Source organism: Protopterus annectens, chromosome 6.part0 (genome assembly GCF_019279795.1).
Source record: "Protopterus annectens isolate FY-2018-M chromosome 6.part0, PAN1.0, whole genome shotgun sequence".
Taxonomy (NCBI): Eukaryota; Metazoa; Chordata; order Ceratodontiformes; family Protopteridae; genus Protopterus; species Protopterus annectens.
In genome coordinates, this window is record NC_056737.1 from 490,579,295 (window position 1) to 490,601,541 (window position 22,247).

Sequence of the window (22,247 nt, forward strand, 5' to 3'; positions counted from 1 at the left end):
CTGTTAGAAAATGTTATGTTAACAAATGTTTGAGGTTTTCTAATTGTTGCCTAAATGGAAACTGAGAGTCCATTGTGGTTAATATCCCTCTGGTCATGAAGTATTGGTGTCTTTTACCTTGGAATGGCTTAGTATGTGTGTCCATTTAGGTGCATTTAGTGGGACATTTCTGCATGTCTGCCAGTGGGGCCCCTTCTTTCTTCTTTTTTTGGTAAAACAGTTCAAGAAAAGGGTATTGCAAATGAGACCCAGTCACAGGCATATTCCACTTTTGTGGGATCTCAGCTATGTTTTTGAAAAATTGACTTTACCACCATTTGTACTGCAGCTCATGTATCTTGCTTTCTTAAACTGGAAAACCATTTTGCTTATTGCTCTGACATCAGCAGGGTGTGTTTCTGAGCTGCAAGCTATTATGGTGGGACAATCTTAACTGATTTTTCACAGGGTTAAGGTTGTATTATGCACATATTTTCCTCAGACCTCACTTTTCTATCCGTCTATTAATCTCCCCATGTTCCTTACAGATCTTAGGAATAAGGGATTGACATTACTTTATTCCTTGGATGTGCATAGGCAGATCAGGTACTACCTTAACAGAACAAAGCCATTTAGGAAGGCCAGAAGGCTTATTTCCTTTTATGGGGTAAAGAAAGGTCAGCCCGTCTCTTAGCAATTCATTGCATGTGGATTATCTTCTGGAATTATTTTTTTGTTACAACCACCATGGCAAGGCAAAAGTATTTTTCACCAGGCCCCTTTCCTATTCAGTGAGATTTTGGAAAGGAGTTAACTGTAGAAGTACTCTAGAGTCAGCAGTTTGGTTCTTCATCCTTACCTTCATGAAGCACAACAAACTGGATGCTTTCTAGATTCTCCTGGGGGTCCTGGACCCTTATTCTTCCTCCTCCCAGGCTGGGCAAGCTTTGGGAATCTTTATGCCAGTAAGGCAGTGTGTTTTTTCAGCATAGTACAATTGCATACATTATATATATAAAGTGTACACACCCCTGAATGATTCCTTTCAACATTGAGAGCCCTTTGATGCTTTGTAAGCTCTCTGCAAACCATGGCTTTTGCTGTAGCAGGCAACTGAGTAAATGTCAGGAAAATCCTACTAAGACAGCTGAAACTTATTTGGGATTAATGAGAGTCTCTTTAATTGGTGGCAGGTGTGTACACAAGAAGACTGAATGCTGTAATTAAATCAAGCAATGCTTCCTAAAAGTATTAGTTTTAGGATGTGCACACTTATATAACCAACTTATTGTACGTTTTTTATTTTTTCTATTTTCTCCTAACGGATTTTTTGTTTTTCAATTGAATTGTACTGGTTATAGGTCACATTAAAGGTGGGTAAAGTTTTGAAATGATTTATTGTGGTCTCATTTTTTATGTCATAAAAACTTGGCATTTTAACAGGGGTGTGTACACTTTTTATATCCATTGTAGTTTCCACCTTTAACAATAGATGTCCATAGAACACATTGCCTTACTGGCAGTACCCTCTCACCATCCCATTTTGTTGAGTCTGTGCAGTTGGTGGTGGAAGTTGCTGTGTTTTTGTTCAGCAACCTTTTTTTATTGCATGTGTGTGGCATTTGGTGTGGAAAAAGTAGGTGTTCGCAAAGCTTGTGTTCTCATCTGCTCTTCCTGTTGGACTCTAGAAAACTAAAAGGACCCTGTATGAGTGTGTGAAAGTCTGTCCTGGTACTGCCTTGTGATTGGTCCTTCTCACTCCCAGATGGGCAGCGGGAGTTGTTCTGAGCTTTGACAGGGGGAAGTAGTAGATCCCTACTACCCATACGGCAGTGTGTTCTGCAAATATCTACTGTTACAGGTAAGTGGAACATTTGCAACTACAGTTTCCCATCCCCTCCTGCCCAGACTTTCAAAACCTGCCCCAACAACTAACTGTACATTTCCCAGTAGCAGTAGATTGTGACAGACTCATGGGTATTAAAGGTGGTTTAGGAGGGATGTAGTTGGCACTGGATTCACAAACCTTTCAGAGGAGTTCCTTCATACCCTCCAAACTACACCATTTTTTTCCTCTGGTTCTTCAGCATTTGCTCACACTAGGAGTCGTAGAATCAGTGCCATTAAATCAAAGGGGTAAATATGTCTATTTCAAAATATTTCAGATACCAAAGAAAGTTTCTTCTTGGAGACCTGTTCTAGATCTTTTCTACATAAGTCTGCATGTGGAAGTTCTAAAATTCAATATTTTGACCCTTCAGAATCTGAAGCCTCTCATTCCGTAGGGAAGCTTTATTGTAACATTGGACCTAAAATATACACACTATCACATTACCATAGCCAAAGGCTTCAAGTTATGCCCCCCCCCCCACCCCAGTCATTCAGGTTCCATGTATGTGCCCTACCCCCAACCCTTCCTCATAGCTTATACCCAGCCTACATGGAGCTCTACATGGCTCAGGTTTTAGTAAAAAAAAATCTTCTTTTAAACTGTTGCAAACTGCTTCCTGTAAATAAATGTATACCTTGACTGTACTAAGCTCTACAGTGCTCAGGTTTTAGTTTAAAAAAAAAAATCTTTGTTCTTTTAAACTGTGGAAAAATGTAGCACACATTGCTACAGTTTATGCCCTTCCTGCATGGAGTGCTACAGCGCTCAGGTTTTAGTTTAAATATATATATATATATATATATATATATATATATATCACTTTTAAACTGTAACAAATTGCTGTAATTTAGCGAGCAGTTGCTACAGTTTAGACCACACAAAGAGTGCTCCAGTGCGATAGCAAATGCAGTACTGGATTTTAAAAGAAGAGTTATCAGGATGATAGATGGCCTCTCAGATCACTCCCCCCTAACACTTTTTGCCTGGGGCAGTTGCTCCTCTTGCCCTAGCCTAGATATGCTACTGCTTCAGGGGTGTTTACAAAGTGTCTAGCTCCAGCCATAGTTCATTGTAGACTGAATGGCACTCGTATTTTTTCCTTAGACAGATTATTTTTGCAGTCTTCTCCCTGATGTCGAGTGTCTTCAACATGGGTTTCTTCTTTTCTGACCAATCTGGGATGCCAGATAAAGATTCAGAAATCCTCCTTGACCCCATTACGCTGAACTGTCTTTCTAGAATGTCTTATAGACAACCTGCAGCAAAAAGCCTTTTTGTTGCAGGAGGTAGACTTTTATTGAAAAGCCTTCCTAAGCTTCTCAACTCGGTTTCAAAATTAAGCCAGAGTGTTTCTCAGGATTCTGGTGTTCATAGCATCTGAGAGTCTCATGATTTTTTTTTTGCCAAGTTACACATGAGAAAAGATTCAAGGGTGTGGAAAAAACACTTGCATCCTCAGAATTTTTAGATACCAATCTTGGGCTTTGCAAAAAAGGTACCGCACTGGTGAAGAATATAAATACAAGCAAAAACAGTCTCCTCTCTATTCCTTAACCTCAAAGTCAATCTGCCACTACAAATGCCTCAGAATTTGCTTGAGGGAAATTTTCACTGGGATAAAGATGCAAAGACTTTGGGATTTTTAAGACAGACCAAAGCATATAAATGTAAAATAAATGGCTGTGATCTATGCCTTAAAATGCCTTCCATCATCTATGGTCCCCATGACCTCTCCAGGTAATTACAGAGAATATTACAGTGATGTCATACAACAACAAGCAAGGGGCACAAGCTCATACCCTGTATGCAGGCTGTGATTACTTGAGACTTAGCTTTTCAGCACTCTTCAACTCTACAAACATTGTACTTTTCATCAGAGCAAAACAGTGGCAGACAAGCTGAGCAGGATCAGGACAGACCCTCTCAAATGGAAATTGAATGGGGGGGGTCTTCCAGGAATTGATCTGGTTGTGGGGGAACTCCTCAAGTAAATCTGTTTGCCTTCTTTCATAACAAACAGTTCAACTTATTTTGCTCCATGGTTCTGTGCAAACACTTCTGGAAACAGATACATTTTCATTCCCTTGGACAAGAATGTTATTTTATGTATTTTTGCTCTTTTCACTGATATTCATGGTAATTCTAAAGATTCAGAAGGATTCTCCAAAAATAACTTTGTTGACCTGTTTTGACCCGGGTAACAATGGATCAAATGTCCTTTTCATTGATGTTCTTCATTCCACATTGCTGCAGTCCTAACTATTGGGGTAGTCTGCTGTCCAGTCGGCCCGAATACCAAAGTATATGGCTGACGTCGGTCAGGGCGCATTAGACTGACGTCAGTACGTCAGGGTACTAATGCGCATGACCGACGTCATATCCTCAGTCTTTTTTGCCGCATGGTCCGATGCAGAAGCACTTTTGCGAGTGCAGGTTGGCGTTCTGAAAGTTTCTGAAGTCAGAGTTTCAGACCGAATCAAAGTTGGCTAAGTACCCCGTTGGGGAATATTTTGGTTTTTTCTTGCCTCAGTATTTAACCGGATGTCAGAAAAAGTGAATAACTGTATTTCTTGTGGGAAACAGATACCTCATAGGGATTACCATACTTTGTGTATACCTTGTTTAGGGCCTGAGCACGACGTTGTTGGATGCGCTCTTGTGCTAGATTTAACAAACGCACTATTAAGAGAAGGTTAGACTGTGCCAGGTTAGTGTTTGGGAAGCGTTGTAATTATAAAATGCCGTCGGATGCTCCGACGCCGGCTTCGGCTAAAAAAACGCAAAGATAAAGCAGCAAAGCCTAGGGTGGAGGACCCGACAGTCCCAGACGTCGGTTCTTTGGAAGGCTCAGTGGAGCCAGAGGTTTTGCCAGGTGTCTCTTTGGAGTCTCAGGAAGAGACTTTACTGTTACAGGATGTATCCTCTCAGGAAGTAGGCCAGGCTGAGGGGGCTTCTCAGGTGGCTGTTCTTCCCTCTCTTCCTAAGGTGGTTAGAGCCTCTCCTTCAGTTTCCAAGGCTTCTTTGAGGGGCAGGCCAAGTTTAGCTTCTGTGGGAGTTTCTCCTAGTACTTCAGGATCTTTGCCTAAGAAACATATGCTTAAAATGGCAGAGGATTTGATTACTATGATTAGGGGTTCTATGCCCCCTCCTGATAAGAGGCCTAGGGTGGAACCTGAGTTTGAGAGTTTTGAGCAATGCTCGGAGGCTTCGGAGTCTTCGGCTGAAGACTTGCAGGAGTACCCTCCTTATTCTGATTCTGATGTGGATGATTCTACTCCTGCTTCTCCTCCTGAGGATTTTTCATTTTCAGAGACTCTGCATTCCATGAGGGAACATTTTAAATGGGAAGGTCAAGATTTCTCTGATTCCAGGAAAAGGCTTAGGGAATTCTTGTTTTTACCCCAGCATAGGCCTTTAGCTATACCTCCTGTTTTGAATGTGGTGGAAGATGTCTTTGCAGAGGCTTCCCTGAATCCTGATTCTCTGCCTCCTGCCCCAGTTAAACCGGATAGGTATTATAGGGTGCCTGAAGCTCATAAGTATCTTTTTAAGAGTCCTAGGGCAGACCCAGAAACTGTCTCTCAGGGGCCTAAAGGTGTGAAGGCCTCAGTTGTTAAAAATCCTGTCCCTCCTGATAAAGAGGCAAGGGCTTTGGATAGATGGGGAAAGAAAGTGTATACTTCTTCCACTTTAGCCATGAGGGCGTTGAATTGTCAGTTTCACATGTTAAAATATCAGAATTATCTTCTTTCACAGTTGAAATCTAAGGTGGATGCTCTGGCTGAAGGTATTGAGTGTAAAGAGTTGCAGGATTTAGTTCATGTGTCTGAACAGGTAGGTAAACATTCCTTGCAGTGTGGTTTTGATGCTGTGCAAGCCTCCTCCAGGGTGGCTGCCACTGGTTCTGTTCTTCGTAGGCACGCCTGGCTGAGAGATCAGAATTTAGCTGAGCATGTTAAGACAAGGATTTTGGATGCTCCTTTACAGTCTGATGTGTTGTTTGGTTCGCCTGTGGAAGCAGTTTTGAAGAAAATGGAGGACAAGGCTAAGTCTATGCAAACTGTTAAAGATTTTTGCAGGTGCAGCCTCCGAAGTTTAGTAGAAATTGGCCTACTAAGGGATGGACTTATCCTGCTTATGATTCCCGTCTAGGGGTAGGTCTAGACGTGGTAGGGGCAGAGCTCAGGTTCTTTTAGGCCTAGGACAGGGAGTTCCCCTGCTCAGACTTCTGGTGAGGGCAGGGGTCAGTCCTTTCGTAAGCAGACCCAATGACCTGCCTTTTCAGCTGCCAGTACATTCTCGCCTGGCAGCACCTTTGGGAGGAAGGCTGTCTCTTTTCAAAGAAAATTGGGATTTAATTACCCAAGACAGATGGGTTCTGGATATTATTCACCACGGTTACAGGTTTTATTTCCATACCTTGCCTCCTTTCAAAGGCATGCCAGACATTCCTCCTCTTCAAAGGACAGAGGCTCACAAGCAAATTTCTCTGTTGCTCCAAATAGGGGCCATTCAGTCAGTTCCTGTGCGAAAGGGGCCTAGGATTTTATTCTCGCCTGTTCCTAGTACCAAAGAAGGGGAACACGTGGAGACCAATTCTGGATTTATCTATCCTCAACACTTATCTGGACATTCCCAAGTTCAAAATGTTGACGTTACAACAGCTTTTACCTCTGCTGGGCAAAGATCACTGGATGGTAACTTTAGATCTCAAGGAAGCTTACCTTCATGTGCCAATCAGACTAAGTTGCAGGAAGTATCTGCGTTTTCGAGCTGGAAATTCTCATTATCAGTTCTCTGCATTGCCCTTTGGCTTATCTACTGCCCAGAGTATTCACAAAGGTTCTGGCTCCAGTGATAGCTTACTTCAGGCTAAAAGGCATCCAAATCTATCCTTACTTGGACGACTGCCTGATTCTGGCTCAAGAAAAAGAAGATCTTCTACAGCATCTGGAATATGTCATAGCAGTGCTAAGATGCCTAGGGTATTCTGTGAGCGAAATAAAGTCCAGTCTAGTACCCTCTCAAGACATGTGCTTTCTGGGTGTGAGACTGAATACAGCAGCCCAGATGGCCTTCTTAACCCCGGACAAACAAAAGAATCTCTCCAGTTACTTCCATCATCTATCTCTTCAGTCCGGGCTGACTGCAAGGACAGTCCTTCAAGCCTTAGGGTTCATGGCATCTTGTATTCTGGTGCTTCCCAATGCCAAACTGCATATGAGGAAGCTACAATGGTATCTCAAAAATCTGTGGACACAGCACTGCCAGGATTTGGACACTGTCATTCAAATAATACCTTGCATTCAAAAGGAATTTTTGTGGTGGGCTCAGGAATGTCACCTAAACAAGGGACTCTCTGTGACCCGGCCAGAGGCAAGTCAGATTCTAACGACAGATGCCTCAGATGTTGCTTGGGAGCTCATCTAAATGGAAAGTGGATACAAGACAAGTGGCCTGCCAGACTACAGCATCTACATATCAACATGAAAGAGATGTTAGCAGTTCAGTTTGCATTAATTGCCTTCAAGGAGTTACTTCTTCCAGGGCAGGTGTTGATTCTAACAGACAACACAACTGTCATGTGGTACATCAACAAACAAGGGGAACACATTCTTACCCATTGTGCAGACAAGCAATGATTTTATGGGAGACTGCGCTCAGTCTGCAACTAACTCTTCAGGCAAGGTTTCTGCCGGAGCACAGAACTCCTTAGCAGATGTATTAAGCAGACAAATCATGGATCCCCACGAGTGGAAACTGGATCTTCATGTATTTCAAAATTGACAGTGTCTTGGGGAACTCCAGACATAGATCTGTTCGCTTCTCCACTAAACCACCAGCTGCCAAAGTTTTGCAGAAAGGATTTCATCACACAGCTTGGAAAGTGGATGCTCTTTCTTTCAGTTGGAAAAATCTTCATGTGTATGCCTTTCCACCTCTGCCTCTTCTTCCAAAGGTGCTTCTAAAGGTCAGACAAGACAAGCCAAGGATGATTTTAATAGCTCCAGATTGGCCTCGGCAGCACTGGTACCCATTACTGAGGAGTCTGGTAAGGAAGCCTCCATGGCCTTTACCCTTGATTCCACACCTGTTGTCTCAGAAGGACGGTCATCTGCTCAATGTCAAGCTTCACTCTCTACATCTAACCGCCTGGCATATTCTGTTTTGAAAGACAGCAGGTCTCAGCTTCCTCAACAAGTTTTAAATGTGATTATGGAAGCCAGAAGACCTAGTACAAGGAAAGTGTACGCAGAAAAATGGAAGAGATTTTTGTTTTGGAGTGCAGCAAACAATTTGGAGATTACTGAGCCAAATTTGAGTGTGGCTCTTCAATATCTTACTGAGTTACTGGACAAAGGTTTGTCTTTCTCTTCCATTAAGATTCATGCTGCAGCAATTTCAGCTCACTATGATTGTGACCCACCATTGTTTTCGCATCCTTTGTTCAAGCAATTTCTTAGAGGGGCAAAGAATATAAGACCCCCACGTAGAGCTCCTACTCCTGCTTGGGATCTCAATTTTGTGTTGGAGAAACTTACTCTACAACCTTTTGAGCCTGCGGCTACTGCTGATTTGAAATACTTGTCATGGAAGACTGCTTACTTCTGCAAGAAGGGTTTCTGAGTTGCAGGCCCTTATGGCAGTGGAGCCTTTTTTGATTTTTCATAAGGATAGGGTATCTTTACGTACTAATCCTTCCTTTATGCCTAAGGTGGTTTCTAGTGTAGCTTTAAACCAAACTATTCATTTGCCTACCTTTTATGCAGATCCCCAAAATAAAGGGGAAAAGATTTTGCACACTTTAGATGTACACAGGCTATTGCGTTATTATTTGAGCAGGACTAAGGATTTTAGGCAGTCTCAGCAGTTGTTTGTTTCTTTTGCTTTGACTTCAAAGGGCAAGCCTGTGTCAAAACAAACTATTTCTAGGTGGATTGGGTGTTGCATTACATTTTGTTATTCCCATCATGGCAAGGAGATTCCAGCTGGGATTAGGCCTCATTCCACTAGGGCTACTGCCACTTCCACAGCATTTCTAAGGGGGGTGGCAACTAAGGATATTTTGGAGGCAGCTACTTGGAGTTCAGTGCATACTTTCTCTAAGCATTATCACCTTCCTCTCTACTCTAAGTCTAGGGCTGGTTTTGCCACAGCTATTTTGCAAGGCATGTTGTCAGTTCCTGCTTCCTTATAATTTGCCAGCCTCCCTTACCTCTGCTTTGGGATTCTACCCAATAGTTAGGACTGCAGCAATGTGGAATGAAGAACATAGTACAGTTTTGTACCTACCATAAATGTAGATGTTCGAGGATCCACATTGCTGCAGTCCAATTTACCCTCCCTCCTTCCCTCTGTGTTTAGGGGTGGTTGTGTAGGTGAGGTTATATTCTGCTAATTGTGTATATATTGTATATATATTTTTGGTGCAGGTATTTTGGGAGTTTTGTTTTGGCCTTATCTTTTCAGGGTCTTCTGACATCTGGGGCAAGAAAAGACTGAGGATATGACGTCGGTCATGCGCATTAGTACCCTGACGTACTGACGTCAGTCTAATGCGCCCTGACCGACGTCAGCCATATACTTTGGTATTCGGGCCGACTGGACAGCGGACTACCCCAATAGTTAGGACTGCAGCAATGTGGATCCTCGAACATCTACATTTATGGTAGGTACAAAACTGTACTTTCCTCACTAATGGACTCAGATCCAATCCATGGATGCGACTTGGCTGCATACACTAGACCTCAGATTGAGCTCTCGAGCTCCTCCCTCTACCCATAATGTTCCATTCCATCCCCATTGCCTCAGATCAAATGTAGGTTCTGCTCTTGAGCATTGTAAGCATAGTTATTTCTTATTGTCAGCTGTTAAAATTCTTTAGTCCTTTAAACTTGCTATCCTCCCTCTTAGTGGTTGCTGGTGTTATGTTTTTTTTTAATACCTTTTTACTAAGTTTTACCAGTCTTTGTACTATTTTTGTACCTTCTGTTACCTGATTAACAGGTATTTGATAATATACCATAGTTGGTAGTTTTCATCCTTCTTTCCCTTTTCAGGCTGTTTTTCTTATAATTACCATTTTTTTCTGCTATTCCTTGCTAACAGCTTTTATCTTTTTCTGAAAAAAAAAGTTGTTATTGTTAACTCAGGATTTGTTCTCCTTTTAGGTATGTTGGAGAAACCAACTGGATTTAAGAAGTGCACTTCTTGTGGGCATAAGATCCCAAACTCAGATGCCCACAAGAAGTGCATTTATTGTCTAGGACTAGACCATCTTCACACAGTCTGTTCAGTATGCTCTACCTTTAATGCGAGAGCTTTGGCTGACAGACAAAATAAGCTAATCCTCAGAGGTTTACTTCCTGCTTTTTCTGGGGCTCAACCCCCTCAAAAACACCTAAATCTATTTCTTTAGATTCCAGGTAAAGGTCGTCTCTGAAATCCCCAAGATTTCTTGGAGCCAATTGAAAAGATAAGAAAAATATTGGATCCGACCTCCTAGGATCCTAAACCTCTTGGCCTTCCTTCGTATCCAAAGTCATCTTCTGATACAAAAGGGTCAGCTTCTATAGTCATAGCTCCTTTGCCTTCTACTACTACTTTGGATACGAGATCCAATATATCTCTCAGAAGCAGTACTCCAGAGTACACAGTAAAATCTATTTCACCTTCTCTACTCACTCAACTATTCCAGACTCCAAAGAAACATTCTCGGCCCCCTTCCACAGCATCTTCTAGGTCTTCCAGAAGCCTGTCAGAGGCAGATGTGGATAGGTTGATGCATAAATACATCAGAGCTCAGATCCAGATAGGGGTTCTGCCAGCTCTGTCCCCTGGATCTGTGAGTGCACCTACAAAGTTCATTATTTCACACCCTCCAATCGAACCCATAGTTTCAGAGACCGAGGATCTGAGATCCTCTGAGAGGTTTGGTGTCAGATCAAAGGATGGTTCCTTCCTCCACTCCAATAATTTCCCTGACTGACTGTGCTCCGATACCCTCAGATCCAGAGATCATGGAGCTGAGATGGGGCTGGATCTGAGGGGTTGGGTTTGGCCCTGATTTTTGTCAGATCTGTCCCTTCCTGTCAAGGTTTTGGTTTTGGCCCTGGACAGCTCGGATCCGATTCTCCCTTTGAGACTCATATCTGGAGGTGGCCCTGACCTACCCTTTTTGGAGGCTTCGGCTCTGAGGAGGGAGGAAAGGGTTTCCCTTTGTCCCTCCGCTTTCAAGGTGATAGGGCTTTTTCTGTCCATAGAGAACCATTGTTTAATGGTTTGGATCCTGTCCCCTCTCTCTCATTGACTTTGGGCTCTAAGTCTATGATGCCTACTACACAGGGACAGCCAGTTTCAGTTAGTCTCCAGACAGTTCCAGTAGTGGAACTCCCCCTCTTTTCTGATACCTCCCCTGAACATCCCACAGAGGAGGTCCCTCAGAAGAGGACATGTAAAAGGAGATACTTAGACTCCCCATGGAGTCTCTCACAGAAGGCATTGATTTTGATGTGGGAGAAGGATCCCTCAGATTGCCACCTGATGACATCTCCTTTGGAGATATTCTAGAGATCCTTAAGCAGAAAGGTGGCTGGTTGTCCCAAACTCCTCCTGAAGAATCAGTGCTGGATCATCTGTGTCTTGGGTGAACCCCCCCCCCCAGCAGATTCACTTATTGACCTGGTTTCCTGCCAGGTATGGAAAGAGACAGACACTGTCAAGCCCATTCCCAAGCACCTGGACAAGTTTTTGGCTCCTCATTTGGACCACCCTCACTGGAGCAAAGGAGTTCCCTTTGTTGCTATGGTGGTGGCGGCAGCAGCCACTAAGAAAGAGCTAACAGAGCAGAGCTCATCTCTCCATCCTTCAAATAGGGAGCCCAGGGCATTGAACAGATTTGGAAAGTGAGTGTTTGCCTCGGCTACCTTCACCTTGAGGTTATTTAATTATCTAGCACATTTTACTAGGCTGCAGAGAGATTTGACAAAAGAACTATGAAATACTCTTTCTGAGTCCACATCTTTTGAGGATTTCAAAAGAACCTCCTCTCAGCTGGCCAATCTTTTGTCTGTTTCAAATGCTTCAATGAGGTTAATCTCTGACACAGCTGAAGGTACCTCATGAGCAGCCAGTTCAGGTATCACCATAAGGAGATACTCCTGGATGCGGCTAGGCAGCTTTGCAGAGCTCCATAAGACATCTTTTATTAATGCCCCTTTTGATGACACTTCATTGTTTGGGCCATCAGTTTAAAATACTCTTACCCACAGCAAAAAAAGATAGAAAAACTGTCTGCCATAGGAATCAAGTTTTCTATCCAACTGACCTTTCTAGAAACCAAAAGTTGATAACGTAGTTCTGTAAATCTCGGGGACCTTTCTAAGATTTGTGTGGGGACAATTTTTTTAGAGGCAGAGGAGGAAATATTAATGATAGATATTGCCCTAGAAGCACAGAAAGCCCACAAAACCAGGGCTTTAGAGAATTCCTTTCTGACTGGCCCTATCAGTGCTCCTGAAGCACTGCCCAACTCTGGAGGTAGTCAGGGGTTGATTCTCTTTCTGCCTAGATACCCAGACAAATATTACAACAGCTTTATGGACGCTAAGAAGAATATCCAGGGGTTACTTCATACCCTTTCCCCTTCCTTTTGTCAGAGGAAGACATTTCCTGACTTTCCACAGAAATACAAAAGCCAAAAAGTGTATAGTCATTCCCTTTGGCAAAAACAAAGTGCCCCCAAATTACCACATAGGTGGTAATCCATTAAGTACAGAAGAAGTAATTAGGGACCTGGGGACCCAAGTTGATAGCAATCTCTCATTTGACAACCACGTGGCCAAAGTGGTTAGAAAAACATTTTATATAGCCCACCTAATCATGAAGGGATTCACATCTAGATCAGGGGAGGTCATCGCACCTCTTTACTCATCCCTCATCAGGCCCATAATTCAGTACAATGCCCCTTTTGGGATGTACCTTACCAGACACCTGCAGCAACTGGAAAGACCCCAAAAGTACCTCACCAAGAGGATCAAAGGGCTCATACAGATGCCATATGCTGCCCAGTTAAAGAAACTCCAGCTCTACTCAGTGGCATACTGCCTGCTCAGAAGCAATCTGTGCCTGACATATAAAGCCATGTCCAACCCGGAATTAATGGACATGCTGCACCTCAGAAAATCCAAATCCCATCGAGCCACGAGCTCGACAGACTTGAACCTCAGCACTGAAATAAACAGGACATGCTGGAGGGACAGATTCATAACCCATAGGCTCCCTTCACTCTGGAATAAAATGCCAGTCCAGGTTAGGCAGAGTCCCTCATTGACTCTCTTCAAGAGGAATCTTGATGAGTGGATGGGAGATCGTAGGTTTACCCCGGGTATCACTTCTGTGTCACTGTCAGACAGAGGCACAGTCTACTAACCTCAAAAAAGGGGATAGAAAAATTAATTTAAAATGGGTGGCGAAAGCCAAACACACTCTGGCTAGGCTTATAAATGCCCTAGGGCAGATAGCCTAGTATGAACCTATGAACCTAAAAGCTGCTAGAAGAAGTCATCCAGAAGATCACTTAACACCTCCTTTTAGTGCCAAAGAAAACAGGGGACCTCAGACCCATTTTGGATCTAAGAGGTTTGAACCAGTATGTGAAAAAAGCAAAGTTCTGAATGGTCATGGTTCAGTCCATCCTTCCCTTTTTGCATAAAAACAACTAGATGTGCTCTCTAGACCGTCAGGACATGTACTATCATATAAAAATTGACAGATTATCCAGAAGGCATCTTTGCTTTTGGCTGGGAGCCGATCATTACCAATTCAGAGCTCTGCCCTTTGGACTCATCATAGCCCCCAGGTTGTTTAGCAAATGCATGGCAGTAGTGGCAGCTCGCTTGAGGCTCAAAGGAATCCAGGTGTTTCCATATCTAGATGATTGGCTCCTTACTGCCTCCTCAAGGCATCAGCTTCAACAAGCCAGAGGCTATTTGCTCCAGATTTGCAATGCCTTGGGCATTTCAATCAATCTTGCCAAATCACAGCTTACTCCAGTTCAGGGCTGGGAATTCATTAGAATGCTTTTGAACACTTACTACTCAGGTGGCTTATTTATCTTTCCACCACATTGCTTCTTTAAGACATCAGGTAAAGGATATCCTCTCTCTCATCTTTCCTCCCAGCAAGGTTAGTGCTCCAGGCACTGGGGTATATATCAGCTTCCATAGTATTACTTTTCTTAGCACGCTTCTTTGTGAATTCTCCAATGGACTTTAGCTGTGGAGTGGTCCATGCCACACTATCCCGTCATCTCTGGGCAGATCTTTTGTTCTTACCACAGTGACCATGAACACTTCCCAGCTGGGGTGGGGGGTATTTCTTGTGAAGGACAGTCCCAAGGCATATTGTCTGCCCAAGAGACCAAAATGCATGCCAACATCCTAGAGATGAGAGCAGTCTTTTTAGTGCTGCAGGCATTTCAAGAATGTCTCCTCCAGGGGACTATTGCAATTCAGACGGGCAATATGTCAGTAGTCTGGTACATCAACGAGCAAAGAGGAACCCAATCTTACCCCCTGTGCAGAGAGGCCATGAGAGTTTGGGAATGGTTAAGCTGTTCAGACTGTGCTGGCAGACAAACTAAACAGATCTATTTCTGATGCCTTATGAGTGGTCTTTCAATCAGTCGGTAGCGAATATGATCTTCAGGCATTAGGACCAACCTTGCTGCTTCACGCTTGACCCCTGGGTCTCATTTATGCTTAACCTCCTCTGCCACTGATTATAAAATTCCTAGAGAAAACTAGCAGGCAGAAGAGCTCCATAATCCTTATTGCCCACTTGTGGACTCAGCAAGTTTGGTTTCCCTTTCTACGGTCTCATCTTCGTTATCTTCCATGGATACTGGAGCCTAATCAGGATCTCCTGTCTCACCCACCGGGGATTCAACATCCCAAGCTTCACGCCCTCAAGTTAACTGCATGGCTTCTCCACTTCCAGTAATAGACAGTCCAGGTTCACTTCCCCAATTCACAGTGTTATTTTGGCTTCTCAAAAAGTTTCCACCAAGAAAGTTTATGAGTAAATGGAAAAGGTTTTATATTGGGGCTTCTGACCACATCAACCCTTTTCAGCTCCAACTTTGAATGTTCTTTATTTTCTTACAATTCTTTTTAATGAAGGGGCCAGTTTTTCTACAGTTAAACTTCATTCGCAGCAATTTTGAATTTCTATTCAGGAAATAAATCTTTCTCCCTCGCTTCTTCCAGATTGTGTAAAGCTTTTATGACTGGCATTTTTCTTCTCAGACTCTAATAAAGAATCCTTTGCCACTTTGGGATCTTATGGTGGTTCTTCAGGGTTTAACTCAGAAGCTCTTTGAACCATCGGACAAATTTGATCTAAAATTTCTGTCATGGAAAACAGTTTTCTTGGTAGCCATAACTTCAGCAAAAAGGATTTCTGTACTTCAGGCTCTGTCAGCAAAGCCCCCCTTATATTGATTTTCATAAAGATCATGTTTCTCTATGGACTAACCCTTTCTTTGTACCTAAAGTGGCTTCTGAAAATAACCAATCTGTAGATCGGTATGTGTGTATATACCATTAAGAAGCTATCTAAAGGCTTGCACAAGTGTATAAATACTGAGCACATGTGACGCTGACTGCCATTTTGTAGCTAACTGTTGAGATGTAAGCATGTATGTATGTAAGGTCCGTCTGTTAACTAGTTTGTGCTTATTTAATGATACTGGTATCCATCCTGATGTGTTTCTATGTATTAAAGCATCTAAACAAGAACCCTAACCCTCTTGTCATATGTGTTAGAGATGAACGAGCAACGTGATGTCAGAAGTGGGATGTCTAAAGGGTATGAAGTCAGAGCAGGCATATCCAAAGGGCATGAAGTTAGAGGCAGCATAGCTAAAACAACTTGAGGCACTTGCTTAGAGCTGGAGGAATATACATGAGTGGATCATCCCTAAAATGTGCAAACTTTGCAAAACAGGTCAGAAACGAATTTCAGATATTAAAACCTGCTCAGCACTATGTCTTTTTCATAAAATATGAAACAAGGCATACAGAACATTCAAAGTAATATTTGCATAAACCGATATTGATAAAAATATTCAAATTACTATGGAAAATGCTTGAAATAGTCTGAATTGCATAAAACAAAATAAAGGGAAACAACCACACTTTCGCAAAGCATGTATTTTTTGTATTAAGCAAAGATATCGCAGTTATCAGAAGTGTATAAAGTGCTTGCATGTTTGTGCAGTGTTACAATAAAGTTAATTCACAAAGTGCAGCCATTACAAGGCATATTTTGCAGAGTACAGCCTTTTCAGAGCATATTTCACAAAGTACAGTATTTCAAAGACTTTATTGTGCATTTGAATGTTGTTACAAGTTCAGAGGACTGTTTGTTCATACATAATTACAAGGGCCTTATTTTCAGTGCCTTTGTGTTGTACACTTTATGTGCATGGCAGATGGATTCTGAAAACCCAGTGCACTTGTGTTTGACAGTAATATTGCTGAGAATTGGAGTGTTTGAGCAAGAGTATGACATTTTCATACAGGCTCCATTTTCTGATAAAGATGACCATACAAAGGCATTTATTATCTACTTAATTTAGCTGGGTCAGAAGCTATACAAAGGGAATGTTCATTTGTGTATGCACCTGCTATCTATACAGGAGAGGAGTAAAACCAACATAGCTGAGTCAAGGGAGGACATAGCATGCTTAAAATGTAAATTTAGAGAAGTGTGAAACCCCTAGACAAATGTTACAATGGAAAGGCACTTATTTTACACAGGGGATCAAAAGCCTGGTGAAACATATGCAGCATATATAACTGACCTGAGGAATAAAGCTAAAACGTGCAGATTTGGTGACCTAAGGGATGAGTTGATAAAAGACAGACTTGTGTGTGGTATAAAAGATGATGCTGTGAGAAAGTATTTGCTTTGTGACAGTGATTTGACTTTGAATAAGGCCATTGAGATTTCAGATATACAAGCTCAAAGAAAAGCACACAAATATGCTTACAAATGAGAATAGCTGTAGAAGGCACAGAGATAAATCTCATGTTGATAGTATGCAGCACGTGGTTAAAAGAAATAGACCCAAGCACATGGCAGCAACTGTAGCCCCTTTAGCACTCATTGGTGATCCCCAGAACTTTCCGGCAAATTCCAGAGTTTGCACAGTCTCAGTGAAGCATAAGCCTGAGTCAGCAAACGTAGAGCATGGGCCTCAACCTAATTTCATTCCCAACTTGACATAATTCTGGTGGAAGTCATGAATGTAAAAGAAGTGTTTAGCTCTTGGTCAACAGTGCCATGGATGCAATGAGTGGAATCATTTCAAAAGGTTTTGTAAATCAAAAGGCCCACATTTTCTTTATTAAAAGGGAACATTTTAAGAAACAAGTTGCTCAGTTAGACAGTGGCAACCTTACTCTTTATGTTGATGGTGTGTCACTGTTTTATTAAACAGTTAATGCAGTAGACTTAAGGGCAAAAAATGAAGTATTTTGTACTGTTTGAATAAATGACAAACCCACAGAGCTCTAAGTTGACATAATTTCCACGTGCAATGTTGTCAGCAGAAACATTTGCTAGAGTATGTAAGGGTGAAAGGCTTAATTTGGCATGGTGTATGAAGCTTGTTGCTTATGGAGGTGAAGAAAGTCAGACTGAAGGCTCAGTAGTGCTTTCATGTTACTCTGCTGGAAGAAGCTACAACTTATTTTATGTGGTCAAGAGGCACGTCCAGTCATTATTAGGGCTCAGAGATAATTTGAAAATGTGACTGCTTTCATTTAATAAGGAAGTCTATCATGTTAGCTTAAAAGACCACTACTATAATTTTGCCCAGCCTACCTATGCAGATCTGTTCCAAGACAAACTAGGCAAACTTCCAGTTGTGTACTCCATGAAGTTAGACCCAGAGGTCAGTCCAATTATCAGGCCAGCATGTAAAGTTCCAATTCATGGAGAACAGAATTAAAGCAGAGTTAGATAAAATGGTGTGACAAGGTGTGATTTATCCAGTTGAAACTCCAACTAAATGGGTATCTCCCATGGTGGTAGCTCATAAGAAAAGCTCAGATGACATTCGAATATGTATTGATTCCGGAGATTTGAACAAAGCACTAAAAAGATCTCATTATCCATTGCTCAGAGGTGAAGAAGTAACAGCCTGAATGCCAAATGCCACTATTTTTTCTGTCTTGGATGCAGAGTTTTCATTTTGGCAAATTCATCTAGACAAAAAAATCCTCATTGCTCACTACTTTCAGTACTCCTTTTGGCAGGTACAGATTTTTGAGAATGCCATTTGTGATCAATTCTCCAAGTGAATTCTTTCACCGTGCAATGGAGCAAATTTTTCTGGGTATCCTTGTGCTGTTATAGCAGACAACGTACTAGTAGAGATCGTGATAAAGCTGAGCATGACAAAACCTCAGAAGAGTTCTAGAAAGGGCACATCAGGAGAATCTTAAGCTCAATCCACACAAATGCAAATCCAGACTATAAGAAGTTACTTATGTTGGTCATTTATTTACCAGTAAAGGCCTATGGCCAGACACTTCAAAGCAAACAGCCATTCTTGAGATGCCAGCTCCAGACAATGTTCAAGCCCTGGAAAGTTTTCTTGGCATGGTCAACTACCTAGGCAAGTTCATTCCAGACTTGAACCCAATTATCAGCACTGCTTAGAGAGTTGGCACATAAAGATGTATCCTGGTCTTTGTTAGAGCAACACCAAAGAGCATTTGATGTCCTAAAACAGAGAATTGCTAGTCCATCAACTCTCAAAATACTATGATGTTCACAAGCCAGTTACACTTTCCTGTGAGGCTTCGAAATCTGGTCTTGGTGCAGTCATTCTACAAGAGGATCAACCTATTGCTTATGCATCAAGAACTCTTACCCAAACTAAGATGCAGTATGCCCAGATCGAGAAAGAGCTTTTGGCAATTGTGTTTGCATGTTTGAAGTTCCACGATTATGTTTATGGTAGACTTAGCCAGACTGAAACAGACCACCAACCGCTAGCCACAATCCTGAGAAAGCCTATGCATTCAGCTCCAGCCAGACTGCAATGTATGATGCTGAGATTGCAGAAGTGTAATTTTAGTTTTGTCTACAAGAAAGGCAAACTTCTTTATCTTGCTGATACCTTATCCAGATCACCCAGAAAAAACACAGAACAGCATGTGAATGAGAACCTTGATTTTTGAAATCATGGAAGTGAGAGATGTTTCTTCCACATGTCCTGATGAGCTGAGAGAGCACACAGCCAAAGATCAAGTTTTACAGAGGCTTAACCACTTTATCAGTCAAGGATAGCCATCAAAGCAGTCTAGTTTACCTCAAGAAGTGCAACCTTATTTTCCATACAGAGATGGGATTTTGGCTGCCAAAGGTATCATTATGAAAGGTCCGAAAGTAATTGTTCCAATGTCTTTGCAACCAAAGTACATTACTATCTAGCATCATGGTCACCCAGGAACCGGATCTACCAAAAGAAGGGTGAGTGGACTAATATTTTAGCCTTGATTGTCACAACACATTGAGAGAGCCCTTTCATGTTGTTCAGTGTGTAATAGTACAAAGCCACATCAACAGAAGGAACCATTTCAGCTTAACCAGATTCCAACTACCTTGGTTGACAGTAGCCACAGATATCTTCAAATGGAATGGCCAATATTATTTGGTGTTAGTAGACTGTTACTCCAGTTCGTTCAAGATTGACTTGCTTCCTAACCTAGCATCTAGTACAGTACAGTCATTACTAACATGAAAAATCATTTTTCAGTGCATGGTAGCCGCAGAAAGTTATTTCTGACAATGGCATGCAGTTTACAAGCCAACAGTTCAAAAGATTTGCTGAAGAATGGGACTTTACTCCTGTTACAAGTAGCCCTGAGTACCCTCAGTCAAATGGCTTGGCAGAACGTGCAGTACAAAATGCAAAACAGTTACTAGAGAAGCCAAAATGAGATAATAGTGATGTTTTCTTAAATCTCAGAAATGTTCCTCATGATAAACATCTTGGTTCACCTGTTCAGACTTTTGTCAAGATGAACCAGAACCACATTACCAATCAGTAGTCAATTGTTGGTTCCTTGTGTCAAGAACAACAGATTAGTGAGAGCCAATCTGTTGAAGAAGTGCCTACCCCAGAAGTCCTACTATGATAAGACCAGCAAACCGCTCAATCCATTATGAGAAGTGGTAAGGATGGCAAACATCCAAAGGTTATGATCAGATTGGTGTCGTGAAGAATATTGGTCCAGAGCTGAGGTCATACATTGTGGAATCAGAAGGAGCAATCTTTAGGCAGAATTGGAAACATTTGAGACTGGTGTCTGAGCCTATACCACAGCACATAGTCTGTGAGAAAGACTGTTTATCTCAGAGTGAGTTGTCTGGTGTTCCAATTCCAGAGGAAGTTCCAGAGGACATTTCCGTTCCTGTGGCGAATCCAGAAGTTTATGATATGAGTTGTGCACCACAACAGTCCTGTTGCTAAATTTGGTCCCAACTGTTATGTTACGAGATATGGTCGCATCTCTAAACCCTGTAGCAGATATGAAGCAACTTGGACATGAACATTGTGTTTTGTTTCTAATGTATATAGTAATGCATGCCTAACTCTAATGTTGTTTTTCAAAGGGCAATCTTTTTTAATAGGGAGGATGTAGATGAATATGTGTACATGCCTTTAAGAAACATTTTAAGGCTTGCACAAGTGTATAAATACTGAGCACGTGTGAGGCTGACTGCCATTTTGTAGTTAGCTGTTGAGATATAAGCATGTATGTATGTATGTAAGGCTGAGGGATGCACAAGCCAGTGCATTTCTTTGCGCCGGTCCCAAGCCTGGATAAATGGGGAGGGTTGGGTCAGGAAGGGCATCCGGCATAAAACCTCTGCCAAATTACTTATGTGGAGAACATTTCATATTTCCATACCGGATTGGTCGAGGCCCTGGTTAACAACGACCACCACCAGTACTGTTAGCCAACAGGGTGCTGGTGGAAATTGGGCTACTGTTGGCCAAAGGAGAAGAGAAGGGGGAAGGCATGCCCGAAGGCAGGAAGAGAGGAGGAAGGTTAGGAGTGTAGTAGTGAGGGTAGAAACTTTGAATGTTGGCAGTATGACTGGTATAGGGAGAGAGCTAGCTGATATGATGGAGAGAAGGAAGGTTATTATATTGTACATGCAAGAGACCAGATGGAAGGGAAGTAAGGCCAGGTGTATAGGAGGTGGATTCAAATTGTTCTTTCATGGTGTGGATGGCAAGAGAAATGGGTAGGGGTTATCCTAAAGGAACAGTATGCTAAGAGTGTTTTGGAGGTGAAGAGAGTGTCTGATAGAGTGATGTTTATGAAACTTGAAATTGATGGTGTAATGGCAAATGTTGTTAGTGTATATGCTCTACAAGTTGGGTGTGCGATGGATGAGAAAGAAAATGTTTGGAGTGAGTTGGATGAAGTGGTGGTGAGTGTACCCAAGGGTGAGAGAATAGTGATTGGAGTGGACGTCAATGGGCATGTTGGTGAAGTGAACAGAGGGGATGAGGAAGTGATGGGTAGGTATGGTGTTGAGAGTTATGCAGAAGGTCAGATGATTGTGAATTTTGCAAAAAGGATGGACATGGCTGTGGTGAATACGTATTTTAAGAAGAGGGAGGAGCATAGGGTGACGTACAAGAGGAGAGGAAGATGAACACAGGTGGATTATATCCTATGTAGGAGGACCAGTCTGAAGGAGATTGGAGACTGTAAAGTGGTGACAGGGGAAAGTGTAGTTAAGCAGCATAGAATGGTGGTCTGTAGGATGACATTGGTGATCAAGAGGAGGAGGAGGAGTGTGAAAGCAGTGCCAAGGATTAAATAGTGGAAGTTAAAAAAGGGTGATTTTGAGGTGGAGTTCAGGGAAGAGTTAAGACAGGCACTGGGAGGCAGTGAAGAGTTACCGAATAGCTGGGTAACTACAGCAGAGCTAGTAAGGGAGACTGCTAGAAAGGTGCTTGGTGTGACATCTGGACAGAGGAAGGAGGACAAGGAGACCTGGTGGTGGAATGAGGAAGTACAGGAGAGTATACAGAGGAAGAGGCTGACGAAGAAGTGGGATTGTAAAAGAGATGAAGAAAGTAGACATGAGTATAAGGAGATGAGACGCATGGCAAAGAGAGAGGTGGTTAAGGATAAGGCATATGGAGACTTGTATGAGAGATTGGACACTAAAGAGGGAGAAAAGGACCTGTACCAATTGGCTAGACAGAGGGACAGAGCTGGGAAAGATGTGCAGCAGGTAAGGGTGATAAAGGATAGTGAAAGAAACGTACTCACAA